The following is a 26270-nucleotide window of genomic DNA, read 5'->3' on the forward strand; positions in this document are numbered from 1 at the left end:
AATGTGTACAGCCCTATACTAGTGTCCAGTAGGCAATTGTCATGGATGGACACCCGTATGGCCAGGATGGCACCCACAACTGCAAAACAGGGTAAATGACATAGCAGCGGTAAGGCATGACACAGGAAATACACATAGGGACCACAGTTGACATTCCACATACAAAGCGGACTGTCGTGCCAACACCGGCGTACACAGCACTCAGTCTGCCAGCAACAGACTGAGGAGCACCTACAGCGGAACAGATGTGCGACCTGTGGAACACATACTAATGGCACACACACAACGTCACGTAGGATGTGTAAACTATGGCATTCCCACCTACGAAGACAACATGGTTAAATGAATGCATAGGTAAGCAACATGTTCCGGTGGTGTTATATTGGAAATATAGTGACGGATATGTCCCATTGGGATGTCTGAGGTTTATATGAAGCAGTTGGTAACCAGCATCTTTGGATGTATGTCATTTGTTCACAGTACTAACTCAGCTGGTTATGTAGCACCATGTGGAATGGGTAGTCAAACAGACCTCAGCGATTGGGGAACATACACCAGCAGTGAAAAGCACTGGGCAGGTGGACACAGTCCAGCAACATCTAACTTGACATATGCACATCGGTGTCCATTGTAGGACCCAAAATTCTGTTCAGAGAATGCCTGCTACCTTCCTGCATTACTCATGTGATCTAATTGTCGTCCACGTCACAGGTACACATAGGCACGCAAGCGTGTTCAATGTTGATGATAGCTGTCCATGAACTGCAGCACACATGCACAGAAATACCCAGGGTATCGGGTCCATTCAGCTGCGTCCACATCACACTGCAGCACACATGAAGGATGTGTAATGGGTACTGTCCACTGTTGCAGTCAAGGGAGTCTGGGTATGTAGAATCTGGCCTCGGTGTTGTTTGGCAGGCAATCCTTTGTCCCGCCCGTGGGAGGGGCGTGTCGCGTAACACATCGTCACTCTCCGCTAATAATGCACACCATACTCCGGGGAATGCAAAATGCAGGTGTGAAATGTGTACAGCCCTATACCAGTGTATAGTAGGCAATTCACATGGATGGACAAGCGTATGACTAAGATGGCACACATAAATGCAAAGCCGGTGGAATTACACTGCCGTAGTAAGGCATTACACAAGTCATACACATAGGGACTACAGTTGACATTCCCCATACAAGAAACACAGACAACCAGCCGATGAAGTCCAAAGCAAAGCCGAGGTACTGTAGGGACCGTCAGTGACCAACCAGAGCACACCAAGAATTAAAGGCAGTCACCATAGTCTACTGGAGCCCTCTGTGCTTCATAAGCAGACTTATTCAGACTACATACAATGCAGTCCAACCTACTACATTTACAAGCATTAATTGGTTGGTACATTAGATGTGCTAGGTACTAATTACATGCCTTAAAGGCAGACAAGCGAACAAACCTTACTTGGGTTACACATCCCACACAGTGAGGACATCAGACATTGCTTGAAGGTACAGTCTTCATCGGAAAATGGAAATATATGTACATATATGAAACATGAACCAACATAAAATGTTTTCCAAATGTCTGACTGTGTAAGCTACATATATATGTCCTACGGATTGTGCCAATATATTAACAGAACTGCAGACACCTAGTAATATGAATGAACCATAATATATACACATAAACCGTATGAATATGACTACTGTAAAATAGACCAACGAAATGTAAAGATTCACAATGTGCTAATGTAACATTCATTTAGAAGGTTACTTAAATAAATCAATCCAGACATCCATGTGTAAATACTAACAGAAGGCCAGCGAGGTGCTTGCCCTCACATGTACTGGGATGTCGTTCCACAGCATAGTGAGTGTCTGGGTGATGAATCCGTCCCAACAACACGTTCGATTAATGACAGTGTCAAGGTGTCGTCAGCTGCCCTTGTGGTTCTGAGGATCTACCTTATTTACGTGAAGCATAGTCATCAGATCTGGGTTCGACCTAGCCGTGCATGCCAGGCACGGGTCACCTCTGGGCAAGTGGTATGCAACTGTATACAGCTGGAATCCTTTCAGTCGGTCAGTATAACACATATACCTGAGACCCTGCATCCGTTTGTCGAAGAACTGTTGGTGCCTTTCCAGCTGCTGCAGGTGTTGGGTCAGATACATTCTGAGCGGGGCATTGTACCCAATCATAGGTCTATTGAGTGATGAGTACAAGGGGACAATGACCTCCCTGATCTAGATGTGAATCCCTTCATGATGATGTGGGCAATGTGGAAGGTCTACCCAACTATGTTAGCAACATGTGTGTCTAACGAGCGGTTAACAACAACACGTGTCCCCAGATCACTGGTAACCCCTCCGTGTTCAGTGGACTGCCACCTATATGGTAGCTCGGGGTAACCTTGTTCATCCCGAAGGGTATGCCTATGCATTTCCTGGCATTTAGCTGTAGGACATGTCTCTGGTACCACTTATCCACATCTGTGAGGCACTCCTGAAGGATATCTGTGTCAGATGTGTGTCTGACTTTGGCATCCGGTTTGCAGTCGTATGCAAACATTGTCACCCATAACCCCCTGTGTGTGCGTGTACATTGGAAGCGTAGATGCTGGAAATAGTGGACCCAGGACTGAGCCCCATGGGACACCACCTGTGACTGGCTGTGAGTATGACATGGCGCCAGCAACTATGGCCATGTGTGTTCTGTGACCTAGCCCGTTTGCAACCCATATGGCGATGTATGGATTTACATTCAAGATGACGGGTTTATCAAGTATACCCGAGGGGGGTATTGTGTCGGCGGCCTCTGCCGGGTTGAGGTAGGCTGTATGGACTGCTTTACCCTCAGCAATGGCCTTGGTGACTGATTCTACAAAGTGAAACACGTGTAAAGGGCATGATCTGACTATGACCAAGCTAAACTGGGTTGTATCCAAAGTATGCGGGTCCCCTATGTCCTTATCTATGTGTCCCATTATGATCCATCTCCATGGCTTTGCAGATAAGGCTTGTCAAACTAATGGTATGGTAATACCCAGGGTCAGTGGAGGCACCATCTATGTGGAGTGTGACTACAGTCGCCCTGTGCTACTACTCAGGTATGTATCCTGAGGTGAGGCTAGGATTACACAGCTGTCCGAAGTGTGGGTTAAATTCCCCATAGAGTTCCTGGAGTGCACAGCTGGGACACCATGTGGACCCATGGATGTTGTGTTGACTGCCTTGGGGCTGGATGTGGGTAATGCTGGACATACCAGCGGCAGGCGTGCCACGTTCGAGTCCGATGCCCAAGGGACCACACACATAGCCGGCCTTAGGCATAGGCCAAGTAGGTAGCCGTCTAGGGTGTTGCTCTACTCGGGGCACCTTTCCAGACTCTATTTGGTGTAGGTAGACCAGGAGGGGGGTAGCGGGTGGCGTGTCGGTGGCAACCTCTGCCTAGGTCACCACTTACCCTAAGGCCACTCTTCCCGTGGGTAATACAGCAGTACCCACACCCAGGCGGGTCATCGCTAGGGTCATTGCTAGTATGGCACATCATCTACGTAAGGAAGGAAACCATATATCCCCAGACATAATGGCACAGCATAATGCCTGTTCGCCGGCCAAAGGCAGACATCGTCACCAGCGTCGGTGCGGGCGTACTCTGCGAGATGTCCGTTAACAATGCCGACAATGTGTCGCTTTGTGAAACAAACTCCACAGAGACATTCAATAATAGACAACGGCGGACAACCCGATGTCCTCGTGTCTGAGCTGTTCAACCTGTTACGCCATGTTAAATGTGTGTAGCACAGCGGAACCGGGCCAAACAAAGCAACGGACATGTCTGTGGCTCAGTGAAAGTCACGCAATGTTAAACCCTTGTAATATTGCGACACAGGCCATACATACGGAGGGTTAGTAATGGAAGTAGGTTAGTTCGATCAGACCGTGTGCAATTAGTATAACGAGATCTACAGCGGATACACCGGCCAATCGCTACACGGTTAAGACTAATTGGGGGCGGGACATGGTACCATGGACATGGCCAAGGCGTGCCCACGTGACTCATCTGACATTCGTACAGGGTCAGGGCGGTCCGTACAGTGGGCGGCCAAGACCAAACCAAAGCACCACAGCAACACCCTGACAATCGAAGGCCTGTATGCATATGGGATATAAGCAGCTGTCATCTGAACAGCCCTGTGGTGACGACATATGCATCCTGGGCCATGGCGAGGGAATTAGGAATGTTCACCATGCAGTACCGCGCCTTTCCCAGAAGGAGGCTGTATTCCCGTGGCGTGCGTGTGTGCGGGGGGGGGTGATATGTAAATGTACATAGGTACCACGGGTATGCATATTAATGACAACGAACAGCTAGCGTGCACTGGTCACAGTAAGAGTCAAGCGTGACTGCAGTCACGTTGGAATTATGACTATAGAACATATAGATGTGCGACGTGCGTAAAGCGTCCATGCTGCAAAGACTGTTACATATATAAAGCTGTAAGTGCTTTCTGCACCGTCCGTCAACGGATCAGACATATGTTACGGAATAGTCACAAGTAGCATAAAACCGTAACCACACAGACACTGTAAACATATATAAGCGGACTACGGATATGCGTAATGTGCGGCGTCGCGTAACCCACAATCCGGACATGCGAGGTATGCGTGTGCGTGTGTGATCCAGTGGAACCAGGGAAGGTTACGGATGTCTCCTCCACACGTTTACATTCATAATTGTCAAATATATGCTTAAATAGTACCTATTGATTCCATGCTTTGTTATCGTAATGCTACTATTATACACATCGATATACAATAACCTGATCAACACACTACATTCTAAGGTGCACTCTCACCAATTATCAACTATGTGTCCGGATACTGATTGTATTTACCAATATTGTAGATATATTAACACATTGTTGCCGTATTATTGTTTCCATGAAGTAAGGCATGCAACACTGATATGTATATGTCACGTTATAATCAAGACTTGGAGCACTGTCCACCTAACTATGAGCAGGTTTATTGATTATTTAAGCTTTAAACCGACTCTGAAGGAAGTGAATTAGGGGCGGCTATCTCATGACAACGGTACTCCGCCGGTGCCCCATGTTAGTAGTTGAGAGAGCTCAGTATCCTTTCACTGTGGAGTCTATCGTATTTGACAGTGTCTGTTTCTGCCGATATATGTTCCATAATGTCGTTTATGAAGATGGGCAGGGCGCAAGGTTTGCTGTATTCGCATACTGGCGCGTGGATATAGATAGGCCATGTCATACAAGCGATGGGTAGTCAACCAGACATCGACGACTGGGGAACATACAGCGGCAGTCAATACCACTGGCCAGATGGGGACAGTCAAACCGTTCTACACTTTACAAATGCACATCGGTGTCCATTGTAGGACTCCAAAAATTCTGACTGTTTTGCCAGTATCGCCAAGAACAGCCAATCCGAGTACAAACCGTGACTACGGCACAGCTAGACATATGCACCACCAGCGTGTTTAAGGTTGATGATACCTGCCCATGACATGCAGGACATATGAACAGAGGTCCCCAGACTGCCGTGTCCATACATGTCGTCCATATCCCAGTTCCGCACACATGAAGGATGTGTCATGCGTGCCGTGGGGGTTGCAGCCCTGGTATCCTGGGTATGCAAAATGGGTCTCGGTGTTGTTTGGCTGATAATCCGTTGTCCCGCCCGTGGGAGGGCTGCGGGTACAGGGCGTGCCTTAGTCCCCAGTAAGGATGCAAAGCACCCATAGGGTAATGCTAAAGGCATGTGTGAAATGTGTTCAGCCCTACATCAGTGTCCAGTAGGCATTTCCCAAGGATGGACAAGCGTCACGGACAAGATGGCACCCATAATAGCAAGCCTGGTGGAATCACACAGCCGTAGTAGGGCATGACACAGGACATAAAGATGGAAACAGCAGTACATACACCCGTAGACATCCATCCTGCCATGCGAATCCCAGCGTACACAGCAGCGAAGGTGCTATCCAGTATGTGGGGATCAACCGCCTCCACTCTGCGGAACATACCTGCGACCTGTGGAACACATATTAATGGCACACCAACAACGTCAACTAGGAAGGTCATACTATCGCTAAAATATGGAGTTCACACACATAACCGACATACTGTCATGAATACATAGGTTCTACATGTACCGGCTGTGTTATACTGACAATACAGTGGCGGATAGTTCACAATGGTACCTGTGAGGATTATGTAAAGCAGTTGCCAACCTGCAGGACTACAGTAACACCCTATGGGTAAATTGTGGAAGGACACGGGTTCACGTAGCACTACATAATATGGGTAGGCGGACAGACATCCGGGAATGGTGAACATACGGCGGCAGTCAAACGCACTGGGCGAATGGACACAGTCCAACATGTCCTAAACTTTACATATGCACATCGGTGTCCATTGCAGGACCCAAATATTACTCCTTAAGTGAGTGTGAGCAACATAGTGTGAACGGAAGAGGTGACAGCCGTGACTACGGCACAGGTAGATATATGCACCACAGGTGTCTTCAAGGGTGATGACAGCCGTCCATGAAATGCAGGACATATGAATAGGACTCCCCAGGCTGCTGCATCCATACACGTACGTCCACATCCCATTTCCGCACACATGAAGGGTGTGCAAGGGGTACTGTCGTCGGTTGCAGACATGGGATCGTGGGTATGCATATATGGGTGTCGGTGTGGATTGGCAGATGAGTCATCGTCCGCCCGTGTCGGGGCGTGGCCATGGCATATCGTTACACCGCAATACTAATACCGATCATCCACGGAAATGGAGAATGCAGCTGTGAAATGTTGACAGCCCGATACTAGTGTCAGTAGGCAGTTCCCATGGATGGACAAGCGTGCGGCCAAGATGGCACCCATAGCTGCAAACCTGGGGAATCCACAGCTGTTGCAAGGCATAACCCAGGAATACAGATACGATTGTACAGTACACACTCCCCATTCAAAGAAAGACCGCTGGGCAGATACCGCGTACACAACACTCCATGTGCCAGCACATCTATGGGGATCTGCGCTTCCATACAGTGGAACAGATGGGTCACCTGTGTAAAGATACCAATGGCACAATCTCCCGTCTGCTGGGAATGACATAGGATGGTCAAACTATGGCGTTGACACCAAAGAAAGACATCCTTCGGTGAATTAATAGGATTGATGTCAATACACCATGGCAAACACCCAATGAACAGGGAAGACTTGCTGGCACCCTATGGCCACAAACCATGTCACACATAGGTAGATGGAACAGTCAACATAAACATTTCGTCACGACAGGTGCATATGGTATCCAAAGGTACTTCATAGACATGTATGCGCTATCACCCGTTGGCCCGTGAGACTTACACATAACATGGAAGTATCCAGGCTTTAAATGTCCACCCTTACACTTCCATTTGTCACTTTCTATGCGAGCAATGGAGATGTAGCCACAGCATAGAAAGCAGAAGCGTTCCGCTAACGAAACACACACATGTCAACATCACAGAAAGCATACTATGAACACCGTATTACATGATATTGTACTATGCAACACAAACAAACCGGAAACCTGCAGCAAGAATAGTCCCGTGGTTCGACACAACACAAGTCTTAGTAACATTTGAACAGTTCATTAAAACATGCAGCGTTTTCGTTGTTTCCACAGCGATGTGCAGGAAATATGCTATGTCTAAGAATGTTCACAAACAACAATGTGAGTCTTAACATGATTTTAAATATCACACTGTTGATTGTGAACACTGTAACAATTTGCTTATTCAGTTGTATGGTGAAAGCAGCGGAAACACACACACACATGGAAGGGGCGGAGATGAACCTACGCCTATTTACATGAACTCAGTACAGTATGAATCATTTACACAGCAGCTACCGAGTTAACTGGCGTGGCTGTCAGAGGCATACATGTAGGCTGCTGGCGTCACCCATAAGACAATATTTGGAAATAGCCAAGGCATGTGTTGCGGCGTCTAAAAGCATAATCAGTCGCAGAGGCAGCTGGAAACACACACACACACACACGGAAGGGACGGGGGGCGAACCTCGACTATCTACATGAACACACTACTGTATGAAGCATTGGCAGAGCGCGCTACCGAGTTTGCTAAACAGGGCGCTGTCACAGGCATACTTGTAGGCTGCGGAGGTGACCCGCAAGACAATAGTTGGGGATAGGGAAGGCATGTGTTGCGGGCGTCTAAAAGCATAATCAGTCGCAGAGGCAGCTGGAAACACACACACACACGGAAGGGGCGGGGGCGAACCTCGACTATCTACATGAACACACTACTGTATGAAGCATTTACAGAGCAGCTACGAGTTTGCTAAACAGGCGCTGTCACAGGCATACTTGTAGGCTGCTGGCGTCACCATAAGACAATAGTTGGCAATAGCCAAGGCATGTGTTGCGGGCGTCTAAAAGCATAATCAGTCGCAGAGGCAGCTGGAAACACACACACACACACACACAGGAAGGGACGGGGGCGAACCTACGACTATCTACATGAACACACTACTGTATGAAGCATTTACAGAGCAGCTACCGAGTTTGCTAAACAGAAGCTGTCACAGGCATACTTGTAGGCTGCTGGCGTCAGCCGCCAAGACAATAGTTGGCAATAGCCAAGGCATGTGTTGCGGGCGTCTAAAAGCATAATCAGTCGCAGACGGTGCTGGTAACACACACACACACAGAGACACACACACACACACGGTAGGGGCGGGGGTCGTATCTACGACTATCTACATGAACTCACTACTGTATGAAGCATTTACAGAGCAGCTACGAGTTTGCTAAACAGAAGCTGTCACAGGCATACTTGTAGGCTGCTGGCGTCACCCATAAGACAATAGTTGGCAATAGCCAAGGCATGTGTTGCGGGCGTCTAAAAGCATAATCAGTCGCAGAGGCAGCTGGAAACACACACACACACACACACACGGAAGGGGCGGGGGCGAACCTACGACTATCTACATGAACACACTACTGTATGAAGCATTTACAGAGCGCTACCGAGTTTGCTAAACAGGCTGTCACAGGCATACTTGTAGGCTGCTGGCGTCACCGCCAAGACAATAGTTGGCAATAGCCAAGGCATGTGTTGCGGGCGTCTAAAAGCATAATCAGTCGCAGGCGCGGCTGGAAACACACACACAGACACACACACACGGAAGGGCGGGGGCGAACCTCGACTATCTACATGAACACACTACTGTATGAAGCATTTACAGAGCGCTACGAGTTTGCTAAACAGGCGCTGTCACAGGCATACTTGTAGGCTGCTGGCGTCACCATAAGACAATAGTTGGCAATAGCCAAGGCATGTGTTGCGGGCGTCTAAAAGCATAATCAGTCGCAGAGGCAGCTGGAAACACACACACACACACACACACACGGAAGGGGCGGGGGGCGAACCTCGACTATCTACATGAACACACTACTGTATGAAGCATTTACAGAGCAGCTACGAGTTTGCTAAACAGGCGCTGTCACAGGCATACTTGTAGGCTGCTGGCGTCAGCCGCCAAGACAATAGTTGGCAATAGCCAAGGCATGTGTTGCGGGCGTCTAAAAGCATAATCAGTCGCAGGCGCGGCTGGAAACACACACACACACAGAGACACACACACACGGAAGGGACGGGGAGCGAACCTACGACTATCTACATGAACACACAACTGTATGAAGCATTTACAGAGCGCTACGAGTTTGCTGAACAGCGCTGTCACAGGCATACTTGTAGGCTGCTGGCGTCACCCGCCAGGACAATAGTTGGCAATAGCCAAGGCATGTGTTGCGGGCGTCTAAAAGCATATTCATTCGCAGAGGCAGCTGGAAACACACACACACACACACACACACACACACACACACACACACACACACACACGCACACACACACACACACGGAAGGGCGGGGGCGAACCTCGCCTATCTACATGAACACACTACAGTATGAAGCATTTACAGAGCAGCTACCGAGTTTACTGAGCAGAGCTGTCAGGAGGCATACCCTACGTGAGTGGTATCATTTGCAAAGGCAATGCGCCCGATCGGGTGTTCGGACAGAGTCGCGATCACGCAGTCTGTTACCATCCCAAGGTCGCCGTACACTAACACGTTAGTGCTGCAGTCGAGAATAACAAGTAACTACTGATCAGTACATCACTGCATACTGGGCATGCTCAGACACTTAGACTTCGGCACAGGGCAGACATGCATACACATGTTGCGGCGGCATGGGTGGCGTAATGTGGACCGTCGTGTGTGTCCAGCCACACAACAGAAACCTGGCCATGCCACAGGCGTGGCCGTTGCGTGGGGATAGAGGCATGCACCGGGTATTACTGCAGGCGGCGCGGTGTGCACTGTGCTGTGTGTCTATCTACACAGCTGCCTACTGGGCATGCTCAGACACTTAGAGTCGGCACAGATCAGACATGCATACACATGGTGCGGCGGCATGGGTGGCGGAATCGCGGACCATCCTGTGTGTCGGCCACACAACAGTAACCGGTCATGCCACAGGCGTTGTTGTTGCTGCGGGGAATATGTAGGTGCAATTAACCATGTGTAGGACTGGCCTACAGTTTGTTGCATGCTACAGACAACCCTCCCAAACACAGGATACCTTCACAGATGTCCTGAGGACACTGGTGAGTGGGCATGCTCTCACAACAGCACCGTTTGGGTGACATGAACCACCCATACATAGCCTGGGAACATTACCCATGGCACAACACAATGCGCCAGCAGTCCCAGGTGTTCACACACCTGGCCACTGTTAAACAGCCATGCACCATACATACCAGGGGGGGGGATGTCTGACAGTTCTGCCCATCACGCATGGTGAGGATATGCCCCACACAGGATGTACAGCCCTCAATGGTGATGCAAGACCGTATAGTGGATCCACTGGTCATCCACTCACTGTAACCAACACCAGCATGGGGACCTCAGTGATGACCTCTCCACAGAAAACCACACACATCATATGACGGTGTGGTACCCTACATGTCCTCCATGCAAATGTTGAACAGAGGCCAGACCGGCAAGCGCCTAGCAGATGCCTTCCCGACCACCCACATGCATGTCTGCAACAGGCAAACATGATGACATCAGGACCTTGTCCACCACAGGTAGGCACATGGTGTGGTGGACCGCAGCCACTGACTACCTGTACATCAACAGTTGGAGCTACTACATGGCAGGGCAATGACAGTACCAGGGAAACCATCACCCATTCATACCGGCGTCACCATACGGCCCCACATACCAACATCCAGGTCCGCTCGTGGGAGTGGTACTGCAGAGGGCACATGAGACAACCACAGGGCCTTCCCTAACTGTGGTAAGGACATGGTTGGCGGCACACAGACTTGCCTGGAAATGGTCCAGAATGGTACAACAGTCACTGCACCCACAGACATTGTCTGCATACCACAGGACATGTTCCATGCATACACCCCCCCCCAACAGGGAACATATCCATCCCACCAGAGTGTATCCCCCCAAACATGTCATATGGCCTAGGGTGATCCCATCACTCTATGGCGTTTGACCGTCAGCAATGGGCACCGATGGTTTCCCTGGCTGTGTGCTACCCTTCCTCTTTGAGGCCCTCGGACCACAAATACGATCACTGTGTCATGTTAGCCTTACTATGGGCTATGTCCCCAATGGATGCCATATGGCATCTGTGGTCCCACTATGCCAGGGTAGTGCTCCTATGGCCTGTCAACAGCCACACCCTATACGCTTCACAAGTGTTGTCTGCAAAGCTGTGTGGAGGTCCATACAGGTGGACATGGTTACAGAGAGCGGTGCACAGTCAATGCGGAACATACCCACAACTACATAGTCAAGGGCGGATCCTGCCTCCCGAACCTGCTCGTCCAGTCTGGAGTGTTCACCAAGGCCATTGATGGGGATATGTGGGTTTGCACACAGTACCATGACCTGGTGGGGCGTTCAGAGCACACTACACATGGGACCCATGTAAAGGCTCGCCAGCATACATGTGGGGACATATGTCACCCGATGCTTCTCACACAGGTTGGAGGTCACACCACACAGGGTTGGTGCTGAAGGTGCCTTGTCACACTCATATCTGGACCCAGTGGAGGCCCACAGGGCTCACTCCTGTGCCCCTGCCATATGGCATCCGACCTTCCAATGTGCATGCAATCATAGGGGATTGTAGCAGACAAGGTATGCAGATGACTACGCACCGGCCGACATACCCAGCACCCCATGTTACCACGAACATCCACCTAGGCGTCATAGACATGGATGACTGGTGCCAGAGCCATGGCCTGCTACCAAATGCCAGAGAAGGTGCAGCCCTACCCAGTGTGAAGAACATGTTAGTCCCAATGTCACATGTAGGTGGTGCGCCATTAAAGATGGTGGACATGTTCAGGAAATGGCTACCACACCTGTTGGCAACCTCTGTCAACACACACAATGGCAATGTGGGTGTGAAGACATTCCATTGTGGCCTCCTGGTCTGGATGGAATGGCAACCACATCAGGGTGTTCATTGTACCCTGTACACATCACACACCAGTGCAATGACTGCGTACAATGGCACATGTGGCCTGTAGCTAACCTGGCGCCTGCAGCACTTTCGGAAGGACATAAGCGTTCCACAAGGCGGGGATGGCGGTGCTAGGACATGTGTCACAAGGTGCAGCCAAGGGGACACCGGCTGTGGATCTTCACAGCACAGCTGCTCCATGGTGATCTGTGCCTGACATACGCGGCCATGTCTGACCTGGGTGACATGGGCACATTCCACCTCCCAGGCCCCATGCGAACACGGGCACAGAAGCGACTGTCAGACACCTCAACCCAAAGATGGGTGGGGCGTGCTGGGGAACAGGGTAGCGGCCAGACACACACTACAACACGGGGAGGTGTGCCAGGCCATGTGAAGGAAAGGCCCTGACTGCCTTTGTCCAGGACTGCTAATGACGTGTGGATGTGTGACTATAGTTATCGCCAGTCAACCTCTGTGTGTCACTGCTAGACCAGGGACTGGGGACTGATGGATATGGCATCCCCATCCTGAGGGGTGTTAGATGCCACACACAGTCATGCTAGGTCCACACATGTCGTAGGGCACATATCCTGTCACGTTCATGTGTGCCTATGTACCTATGTAGGGGTCCATGCGGATGTGGGTAACTGTGCTATGCTGATTTTGCCAGACATGCCTGTGGGTACCCCGACTACGTGGGGAACTAAGTACAGTGCTCCCAGTAGGCACGTGCAAGTACACCATCAGTATCATGCGGGTTAACTGCACCGACATGGTGCTACACATGTAACCACCACACATACTGTGTACACATATCAATGAATGCTGCACCTGTCCTGCATGGTATGTCTGCTGCATGATGTCCGTGCACAACACACATCACATACACACCTGTCACCAGCCATACACACACACCACAACATACACACCCGTACTATGCGGACACAGGTATCACATACACCTCTCACTATCGTGTCCACCCTGTGCATCATAATATGTCAGCTTAACCGTGCATTGATGGTGTGGCTCACAGTTATCGCGGCAGAGACTTAATCATATGCACAGGGTGATATGTGTGCCACAGGCATGGGCTGTACCAATGGATGACATCATGTGTGTGTGTAAGGGCCAGTGCATTGAGTGGGCATGACTATGTAGATTGCATGTGGGTGTGGTGGAGCCCTACAGTTGTGTCTGCTGTGTGTGGGTGTGTGTGTACACAGTTCAGTCATCTGTGATGCCTACACGGGGTATGCTTGGCAGCCCCTGACTGTACAGTGCAGGTGTTACGGCTCACTGTGTCTGCCGGCGCGAAGTGACCAGCGCCTGCCTGGGGTCGCAGACGCGACCGGGTGGAGGTACAGACTGTCCACTCTCCGATGTCACATGTCCGCTGGAAGCGTGCCACGGCCGGGGCCGTCAGGGCCGCGTCCACGTGGCCTGCTCTGTCCTGGTGTGGATGGTGTGGTAGCAGCTGCGGTGCTACTGCTACCATCACTGTCTGTGTGGGCATGGGAGGTGGCACGCTGCGCTGACCTGCAGCAGGTGGTGTTGCTGGCACACGCCCGTGCCCTATGCCTCACCCCTACCTGGTGTTCCTGCGCGGACGGCGCACGCTCAAGGATGGCCAAGCCTCGGTCGATGAGACCAGCCATATCGCCCAATCTCCTATCCAGAACATCGGCAAGATGCTGTTGTGCATTCGCCAATGCCTGGATGCTGTCATTTAGAGTGCGGATTGCGGACCTCTGCAGCCTCTGCCCCTCCTGGTCCTGCCGTGCGGCGCGTGGCTGCGCCGCCATTACAGTCTGGAACATGAGTCTGATGATACAAGCTGTTGCAACCTGGACGGCAGGTGTATGTCTGGCGGTGCTCCCCTACGGGCAGCACCTGCCACATGCCTGCGTGGCACTGCACCAGTCCTTACACTGGCAACATCGTGTGTACCCACACCTTCTGCAGCCACCACACATTCCTGCTCGGGGACAACAGGCGCTGACTGACCGTCATCTATGGGCAGCGGTGTTGGGGTATGTCGGCATCTGAACCGTGTGCAGGGATGAAAGGGACGTATGTGTGATGTTCTCCAGTGGCACAGACTCTGCCTGTGATGACCCTGCCTGTGCCTCATGCACATGCTCATCACCACTAGTATCTGTGGGGACACTAGCATCAGATTGACCGCGGGAGGAGCAGCACCTACAGCACCTGTCAATACAAAGACATACCATCGGTTACAATACAGACACACACAGACACACACACACACACACACACACACACACACACACACACACACACACACACACACACACACACACACACACACACACACACACACACAGCATGCATGTGATTATGCAGGTGGCATGCAGCATTCACACAACACAGACCAGTGAATGCAGACCAGACATTCATAGTGGCAGTATGTACACTGCCCTGGTGGGGACAGTACAACAGGCAGGTGTCATTTAGTAGGCATGCAGTACACACATTCATGGTAGTTTGCATGCATCAGCGTGATACACCGTGTGGCCGCGGGCAAGTTGGGAGTACACATGGCTGCCAACACTATGTAATGTACACCGCAAACATGTGCGGTATCATGTGGGCGATGTGAAGATGGTGTCCCACCGCATGCACCACATCACGATGGCTGTCATGGTGCAGTGTTATGTGTACAGTGTACAGATACAATGTATGTGTAACAGTGATGTCTGTGTAGATGCGTTGCTGTGAGCTGTGTGCATAGCTGTGCGGTGTGTGGTGCGGGCTCTGTGCCACTGCACAGTAGCAGGACACAGCTATGTGTCTGTGCGATGCGTGACCTGGGCGCATTACATTGCCATGTCTGTAAGCCAGTTCAGCTGCTCAGCAGCACATATATGGTGGACATTGGAGGCACCTGTAGTAGCTGTGGAGAGGAATTTCATGTCACTGGTGTACTACATCAGATGTCCAGGGGTCCACTACATTGATGAACCCACTATGTGTGTACAGGGTGCAATGGTGAGTACCCACTGTGGATGTGCTGTGTGGCAACATGCCTGTAGGTATCAACCATGGCCTTGTCTGTCTGACTCATTGACAATTGTGTGTGGTAGACATTGTGCACGGGGCCCTGTGGTGGCCCATGTGACATACACCCATACTAGTGTGGCGTGTCACATTCTCTGGATATGCTGACAGTGTGTATGTCTGCTATGTTGTGCATAGGTCATATCATGGTGTGACAATGCTGCAGCCAGACATCCGCGTGCATGGGACATGGCATCGCCATGTCTAGCGTGTGCAGCCGATGCAGGGGCATGGGTCACATTGGTAACACCTGTGCTCTGGCCAGATCACAGCTCACTCTGTGGTACTGTGTCCATACTGCACTGGCATACCAATGCATACTACACATGCAGCCATTGTGTAACACCTACACCATTGTATGCATAGCTGAATGCACGTAACACACCAATTGGTTGTGTGGTGTCATACCACTCTGATAGCGGGTGTATCTACTGTACATGGGTGGTGTGTATGTCGGGTGGTGCGAGCTGTATACCGTGACGGGGGCACACACAGGTGAGCATGTCATGCCTAGACACATGGGAATATCAATACAGCAGAACATGCGTTTGACTGGCAACAGACTTACCTGCAACAGACCCTTGTCCTTGCGACCGCCAGGCGATACCTGTAAAGGCATTACACAAAGGTATACACATTAGCCATTACTATCTCCACGGTCAGCACTGTGCATGACACATCATGCATGTGTGTGGTTGCATGTGCTATGCACATGTCTGCTAACACAACATAGCATACAATGGTTTGCATCTTGTGTGGCCATATACCTGGCATGTATTGCTATATCATGTGTTGTACTATGACACCCACACCCATTAAGCCTATCATACAAACATGCAACACTGACTTACCATGCAGCTCCAGGCTCATAGCTGAGGAGACACCCACCACCACGATGGACGCAAGTGGTTCTGCGTGTTGTTCCGTGGGTGTCCCCAGACTGGCCAGGAGCTCCTCCGTAACTGTGAGTGGGGGCTGTGTTGGTGGCCCACCACCTGTCCCGCGTTGTTGCCTGGCGATTGCAGCGCACGCTGTCTTGCATGCGGATCAGGTCTGTGCAGTGCCTGCGGATTTGTTGGTAGCTGCGGTTGGTTCCGCCCCGCTGTTCACCCTCCTGCACAACTCCTCCCACATCTCCTGCCGTTCTTGTGCCTGCTGTGGCACATGGCTAAACAGGCGTTGTAGTTACTCTGGAGGTATGGTATGATGACCTCCTCCTCCTGTCGGCTAAATGGTGGAAGCGGGAGCGTGGCATTATCTGGAAGACATAATGATGGTGGCAGGTCACATTCACACTGCTGTGCTGGCATACTGTTGGAAATACATTGCTATGACATATGCGACATCTGCACAGTGATCTGTGAAGGGCATCGTGGCGGTGACACAGCCGATGTTGTGGCTTCACACCATTGAGCACTGGGTGTCACATCATATCTGTGTGCCACCCCATCACACTGTGCACGCACCATGTAGATGTTAGCCTGCCATGGACATGTGTACCTGGCTGCACCTATGTCCATATCAGTTGGCATATGTCCCCATGTGGCGTCTGTGCTACTGTTCACCTGTGCGCTGTGTATATGTCAGTACACATCACGTCTGTGTCCATTGTGAGCGTCAGCAGCGGCACTGTACACATACACATGGACACCTGCACATGCATGTGTTGTGCCATGTACTTCCACACAGCACTGTACGGTGCTGGACAACTTGCCCCAGCTCACCTGTGTTACGTATGTGATAGACATGGAGCAATGTGTAACCATGACACATCAGCAGGAAAGGCCATGCATAGCATGTACCGCACACATTGTGCAGAGCATCACACAGCACCTGTAACATGACAGGGTGCATCGCCACCACATTACTACTGTGTATGGTTGATAGTGAGAGTGCCTTTTGTCCATTGCACCATGTGGGACTGTGATAGCTCATGCAGCCTTGCTGGTCATCTCTGCATGATATGGCAGGGTATGCCACATACATGGCAATGGGTGTGACCCACCCAGGGGCTGACGGTATTGGCAGGGTGGCTGTCCATTGCTTTTGTCATAGCTGTGTGAATATGGACATTCAACATGTTTATCACCATGGTGTGGACACTGTCCTCCAGCGAGGTATGCTGTGCGCTGCTTGTTGAGGGTGTGTGTGGTGCATGCAGGTATCACACATCCATGCATACACTGTAGCCCTGGCAGGTGCTATGTGCTGGGATGTTGATCGACACAGTGCTGTATGTGTACACACACGCTATCCATGCACATGGATATCTGCCTGAACTGATGTGGGTAACACATATGTGTACATACATTGCCGCTGCCACCCACATGTCTGCTGCTGCACTACACACCGCCATCCCTCCCTGTGTGAATGTGGTGTTGGCCTCAGCAGAGGTATCCATGTATGGGGACATGGATGTTCACATAGCAGGCCCACTGATGGTATCGTCGATCTGACCATACACATATGATGCACCCCTCACACATACAACCCATTCATATTGTTGTTCACAATGGTGACACGGCTATATTGCTATGCGGAACCATTCACAGACATACATACACAGAGGCATGCAGCCCATCTGTGTCATTGGGCGGACTATTGGTGTGGTTTGGCACCTAGCGTGTTTGACTGCAGGTGGCGCAGACCTACTGTGCACATGTCTACATGGTAAGCCTGTTCTACGGTAGGCATCTGTGATGTGCTGTGCACATCTCATACCTGCACATTTGCTTGTTGTCCATCGGTCCACAGGCCAGTGGTGGGACATACAGGGATGTTGCTGAACATATGTACATGCGACCCTGTACAACTGTGGCGCTAGCCTCTCAGATGCTCATGTGTCGTGGACGTGAACACCGTACACACCCATGTGGTTGTGGGCCGCCGTCCATACCCATCTCCACCTGTGGGTTGCTATCATTCCACACACTCCTTGTACTGTATGTTCAGGCTATGCAGCTATGTGGGGCTTGTGTGCATACAATTCGATACTTTGTGCCCTTGCTCCCATCACGAACATTGTCACACAGGTACACCGGCAGCCATACACATCGCAGATTGTTGTCAGCATGTCACATGTGGTACACACCTAACACATCTCCTGCGGGACATGGTAATCTGTATGGGCATGTCCAGTAGTGACATACCACAGCTACCCTACATGGCGGCTATGCAGGACATGTCTGTGTACATCTACTGTGACATATACACAAGCAATGCCCCCTACCTACATCACATGGTACTACCTGTGGAGTATGTGTGTCTGCATCCATGCTATGGCCATAGATGACAATTGTACATCTATATGTGCAACATACCTCAGTGGGGGTTGTCATGAGCACATGTTCCATGTGTCAATGCATTGTTTGTGTCTGTTGGGCAGTCATTGTTGTGCATGGTTTACATGGCTGACATAGTGTACTGTGTCTGATTCCAGGTACTTCATTGGGCTACCAGCATTGTACATTTCTACAGCACATTCCAGCCATCATGTAGCCAGCTTAGATGACAGTGGGAGGTGTTCCGCCATGTGCACATATGTCACCGGTACAAGCGTGACTGACACACATTGGCGGGGCGGGGTTCTGACTGGTGTGGATGTGTGTACGGCTGTTGACAACCATGACTGCACCAGATGGTGTCTTCTGGATGTGTGACATTCACAACAAACACCCACATTCACATAGCAGCACATCGTCCACGACAATTGACATTCCTGCCTGAACACTGTTTTCGGTTTGTTTGTATGACCACTGCATATATCACTGGTGGCCACCAGCATGGCTGCCTACAACAGCAGTGTGTATCCTGTGCAAACATGGGTTACACCAGTCACACCACACCTGTGCCAGCTGGCCCTGTAGTGGGTGACAGTGCAGTTCCATTCATCATGTAACAGTATACATCGTGCACCAGTATGTTGCAGACATGTGAGCGGCTGTGCTACCCAACATATGCACACATGACACATCACCTGGTACACCCCGTCTGCCCTGCCCCCCGCTATTGTGACCCCCCTGTGATGACATTTTTCCGCCCACATGGGCGTGGACATGTGATGGCTCAATGGTGAATTAACCGTCCAGGTGTGTGTCTAGCCAGGTGTCCAGTAGCCACTGGTCTGCATGCAGGGATAGTCTACATTGGCCTACTCTGTCACTGGGACTGTTGACTATGGTCATACTGTTGTTATGCAGGCATGTGCTGTTTGTCCAGTCTGATAGTCGTGTTGAACCACACTACCGTGGCACACATGTCGTGTGGACATCTGGCTAAGGTGTGCAGCCCACATGTACATCTTCTCATGCTATGCTGCCTGTGCAGCGGTGTCACATGTCTGTCTCTGGCAGGGCTGTCACAGGTAGGCACAGCATGCAGTGATGTGTAACAATGCTTACACCCTCCACTGTGCTGTACACTAGCACTGCACACACAGTACAGCACACATGTCATTTATCTCACGGTGCCTGGGACCTGCCTCCATGCCCTACACGGCACACCTGCCAGTCCAGATTGTACACAGATCATACCTCCCAGTCACATACCTGGACTGCAACACACACAGGTGGGTGGTTCCCACCACACCGTGATTTACACACATACTGTATTTTCCCATGACACATTGCATCATAGGTAGTCCATGTTCAGATACCCATGTTTGTGGCCACTACACACATTGTGACACACGACAGTGCAGACACTGTACACCACAGGTTACATGCCAGTCGGGTTGGCATGCTGTACATTGCACCTGGGACAGTTGCTACTGCTATGTATTGCCAGCAACCGACCTTCCTAGTATGGACTCCCGCGTACCCACACATGCTTGGCCATGCAGTGCATAGCTGGGTGACACATTACACGACACATACCATACCTACAGTACCCTCAGCATGCACCAAACCTCCATGTGTCTGTATGCTGGGCCTACACACCTCCCCCCTCTGTTTACTGAACATCCATGCTTACCATCCCTGGTAGCCACACCTAAGCACACAACCATAGCAGCATGCATGGTACATACACACTACAGCCGGTATTACTGACATCCACTGACAGAGGTAGTTGAGGGCATGGCACCCTGTCCGATGGACGGTCTATGTGCCTATGCCAGCAGTGATCACAGTGCACTTCTGCTACATTTACACACTGGTAGGGACCATGCTATTCCACACTGAGACATGGTGGTGCTGGCATTTTCACAGAGCATACAGTGGTATTCCTGTTCCATGCACGCGTGCTGTATGGGCACATGTGCAGGCTGTTGCCGGTAGTTTTGTTCACCTGTGTGTTGTGTGTCACTTGACAGTCATGGTGTGTCCTGCTGGTGCATGACATACTCCACAGCTAGCTACCTACACATGACTGCCAGACATTGCAGTGTGGGCCCTCACGCCGTGTGGTGGTATGTCTCTGCTGTTTGACTACATCCACATTCAATGCAGGATACCACGGTCATGCAGGCATTGGCGACACAGATGTTGCTGGCATCCTGCCTGCCAATGGGGTACCTACCAACAATACACACTCACTCACTACAGGGTTCCAATCCTTGGCTGGACATTGTATTAACCCTGTGGACACATACATAGTACTGGCATGCACATGTTATGTCTGGGAACACAGTCCCAATGTCACCTCCAACCGCCATGGTTGTTGTATCCCGCCAACCTGGCTGTTACATGTCTCTGCAGCAGCACCGTCAGTGACTGCTAGCCCATTCATGTCGTTGTGCACCTGACCACCACACTACCACATCTATCACACTACACATGGATGGTACTGCATTGCCGTATGGGGCTGCATCTCTACACCCATGACTGGGCCATTCAGTATGGCACTGGGCCACATCTTGACATACATGCTTCACACACTCATTGACTACCTGCATGCCTTTCCTGGCACCCTTGTTGGGCCTGTGCGCCACAGCACACCACATCTCATGCTGGCCACCTGTCATATTATTGCATGGGTGGTTGGGGTGGTACAGAGGGTATCACATCAGACATGATCCGCTCTTTGCCCTTCAGCACCATTCCACTTTATGCTATTGACGGTGTACACATCCAGCATCACATCGTACCCTATGTATCGGCATGTTACACCATGTGCCTTCTGTACAGTTCACACAGTGGTGCAGGCATATCATGCTGACTACAACATTTCAGGGGCGTGTGGCATTGCACGTTCCTCAGACATGCGGCCCTCATGCTCAGTATTTGCATCATACTACCTGCTGTCACACAGTACTGTACATGCCTACATATACCACTTCTACATACCTGGCAGCATTCTAGCTCATCCTACTCATGTTGCTGACACCCATACAGGTGTCAGTGTGGCAGATATATCATGTAGATATCATTGCATCAGTTACATCACACATAGTGCATACACATCACCTTTGCATGCTGACAGTCATGCGGTGTGTATCACATGGATACTGTCCCTATACAGGCATATCACGTTGTACATGGTTGATGTACACACACATGGCCCACATGGTGCTGTGGTTGCCATATTACACCATGGCGTGGGTACACATGTGCAGGACTACACATTTCTGGACCGTATGTCTAGCTGATACCTTGGGTGCCCTTGTACCTGTGCCATACACACATGTACCGCGGGCCGTGTTACAATGACACATGTGTGGTGTACCTTACACAATGGATACAACGTTACATGTCTCAGTATAGTCATGCTGTGCTCTCTACCCAGCTCAGACAGTTGACATATGCAAATGACAGTCATGTAACACATCTGTGCTCACCTGCATGCCACTAACACAGGGGTGTAATGTACTCTGCCATGGGCCATGTTCTCCACAGTACTGATGCATGTAGTACTCCTACATGGCGTTTGCTGTGAGCAGGGGGGGAGGAGCAGTCCTGCATGTGTGCACACATGCCACATTGCTCAGCCCAGGCGTCTGTGTGACATCCACAGACTGGACACACACCATGCTGTGGGACATAGGTCCTGTGCACATCCCACAGGGGCACACTGTGTCACTAGTCATGTGATAGCTGCCTTGCTGGTGGGTGACACACACCCATGGTACCACCACAGCGGACGTATTGTATAGACATGACAGTTGACATCCAGTTCTGCCGTTCAGTGGACACTACCATGGGGGGGGGTGTCAGTACTGTGTACATTGCACATGTGTTTACACGGCCCTGCTGGACATCATTGTGGCACACATTGCACCTGCTATGGAACGTTTGGACATGGTCACTTGCTGTTACCTCCATTTCGGTACCTATTCTGCTACTACATTGTCCCATATGTGCAGGCCATACATATCTTGTGTATGTATATAACATTAGCCATCGCTCCATCATGCATGCTATGCCTGTGATACTGTCTATGATTTGTGAACATATCCATCATGCCAGCTTTGCATTACACATAATTGACATAGTCCCCCGTACTGCGTGGGGTAGGTGCGTCGATGCGCACATTCCGATATGACATCGGCGGTATATGCCCATGCACATGTGTGCTGTGACACTATACATAAATGTCCTATCCCCTGCTGTGGCACTTCAGTGTTGGATATCCACTGCCAGCATCGGCGTGGGTGGTGGCATTGTTCTGTGTTTGCAACCCCTATGGCAGACCTGGGGTAGGGTTACCACCTGTGCCACTTTGCAAGGGACAGTCCCTCCTTGGGCAGTTGTGTCCTGACAAATTTATCACAAATGGCAAATGTCCTGAGATTGTGGGACATCACTATATCCCATTCTTATGTAAGAGTTGCATAACATACTTATTTATGTATGTACATTCCTAACTGTTACAAGACACACAATAAGCAACTGAACTGCTACAAGACTACACTTTTCTTTATGCAAAGAGTAGAGTTCTAACCTTTGTACTGACCATGGGTATGTGTCCACCTGTAACATCTGAAGTGTGTCCCGGCCGATTTCCCACTTTGGCCTTTTTAAAGGGTGGCAAGGCGGCCCTGGGGTTATCGGGTGTTTACATGTTGTCCCACTGCTGTGCACACTTTGATCACAGTTGTTGGTATGCTGGCGTTTTAGCATTACATATCCAACCTTAGCCTAACCTCTCTGCCTGATGGACAGGTATCTTTACCTACACACACGTTCACATACTGTACAGATTCGTCATACGTATATGCGTTACACACCAGTACATGTCGTGGGTTCGACATACCTTTCCGACCTTTTGTTTTGAGTTCGTCTCTATTCCTCTGTTTCTCTTTCTCTACTTTGTATCGTTCGGTATGAACATACGGTTTTGAATATCCAGGAGTCTTCCTTATATTATTAAATTAAGCCTGATGCATGTGGGTTAATCAGGCCAATAGCTGTTCCTCGGTGTGTACTTATCGCATATCAGCGGTGATCCCCTTCCTTTAGATTCTGGCGTCGGCACTAGGCCATGGTTCTTTCCTCGTGTGGCGTTGGTTATTTGCAATACCTTGAGGATGGTATGTATTGTATCATGTTTGTGTGACTGCATCCGCTATGTGTGTTGTCGGGTACATTTCACTGTGGTGTTAGCCGTGGATTGTGTGTGTTGGGTATGGTATTGTGTTCGACATGTGGGTCCCCGTGTCCTGGCGGCGTCTGTCGATGGCGTTGTGCATTCAAATGTGTTACATGGCTGTTATTTTCCTGTACATAGCGAATGCATGGATGCATGAGCCGCTGCTAGTGTTTCCCAGGAGCTTGTTGTGGGTATGCGCTGTCATTCACTGCCTGTATGTGTTTGCTACGGTTTTAGCTGTTATCCCTTTGATATGTGCAATGGGGTATATCTGCGGATGTGGGTGGCCAGTGCAGGGTGTGAGTCTTGCATTTATACATACCAGATATGCTTGTGTGTGTGCTCCATCCGTGCTTGGGGAGCTGCGGGTTACCTGTGTGTTGTTCGGGAATGTTTGTTTTGTTGATGTCGTCTGCTGTCGGTATCGCCTGCAAGTGTGCTTCCTGCACGTATTCCTCCTTCACATCGGTTATATATCTGCGGATGTTAGTCCGTGCGTACCATCGATTGGCATTTTGTGGCTGATAGTTACGGTGATTGTGGTCCTATACTTGGGGCGGACTGTATGCTACGGGTAGCCTCCTATTCGTGTGCCGCTTGCTTACGTCGCGGTGCGTGGAACACACCTTGGTATTTACCGGACCGTGACTGTTCACGATCGGTGCCGGGATGGCACTCCGGATTTTCGCCCGTACATGCCTGATGCTGTGTAGCGTTGCCGGCGGACCGTGTGGAGTGTATGCGTTATGGCGCCATACCTACGGTCGTGGTTTTGTACATCGTCCTTTGCATCTCCTGTGTGCTATGGCCCTGTGGTACACTTTGGGACATTTGGCTGCATCATTTTACGCCATGCATAGCCACTGAGGAGATGTCAGTACTACTTTGTGGGTACTGCTGTACATGCGCCTATGGTTCCTGTACTGTATGCCTCGCCTGTTATTACACTCCGGCTGTGACATGTCACCTTCATACACAGTTTACACTGGCACACATTACACACACACAGCGGAACACACGACAACCTCACCTCACACATACACATATTGCCGCCATGGCTGTCAACCTTCTATTTCGGAGTGGGGAACACACACAGTAGTAATGTGAAACACATGGGCATAATGTGGAACACATAGTAATGGCATAGTGACAACTTCAGCTAAGTAGGTCATAGGTTGATTATGATATGCTGATTTACTTACAGTGCAGAACCTTTACTAACTTACTATGAGTACATTCTATTTACCAGGATGTCATTTATATACATTCCTAACAATGGTTGTTTGAGAGACATTTTCAATGTGGAACTTGGAGGAACTCACGAGGAACATGCACTGTTTTACACCCCAGATGAGGTGCGTTCCACAGAATGGCGTACAGTTCACTGGTATGCTTTCGCCTTTCGCACCCGCGGTTGAACACAATACCTCGTTGGCCGCGCCCGGTGGCGGCGTGTATCTCCGCACTCATGTCCTATGGATATGACACGCACATATGTAGGGTTGCCACCTTTTCAAATGGCCAAAGTGGGAAAATTTTAGTAGGTACGTCAGATTTTGCATGCCAACACATACCCACGGCCAGTACAAAGGACAGCGATTCACTTTTTTGACGGAATACAAAGCTGTAGCATTACAGTTGCTTATTCTGTTTATTATCATATTTAGATGTTTCTTCTACAAAATAACTGTTTTCTGCAACTAATAAAGTAATTATGGGAAATGGTTTTGTCCTACAATCTCAGGACATTTGCCATTTTGTCAATGTTTTTGCAGGACAGGACTGTCCCTCACAACGTGGGACAGGTGGTGACCCTACACATATCCCGTTACTGTACCGTGGACTGGTGACCATCCCGGACCGGATATGTATTGCTGCAGGTTAACATTTCCATGGCTGGCGTTACCTGCCCTGCCCACCCTCCAGGATGATCGGGTTGTCGGTCACTATGTTTAATATGTGGTGATTTCGCGTCTTACTTATCTGTGAACTTGCATCCCTGGGTTCCATATTACCCTGTTGTCCTTTCTATCTGTGTATGCGTACATATATGTCTACATGTGTACTGATATGTATTTCCG

Source organism: Protopterus annectens, chromosome 3.part0 (genome assembly GCF_019279795.1).
Source record: "Protopterus annectens isolate FY-2018-M chromosome 3.part0, PAN1.0, whole genome shotgun sequence".
Classification (NCBI taxonomy): domain Eukaryota; kingdom Metazoa; phylum Chordata; order Ceratodontiformes; family Protopteridae; genus Protopterus; species Protopterus annectens.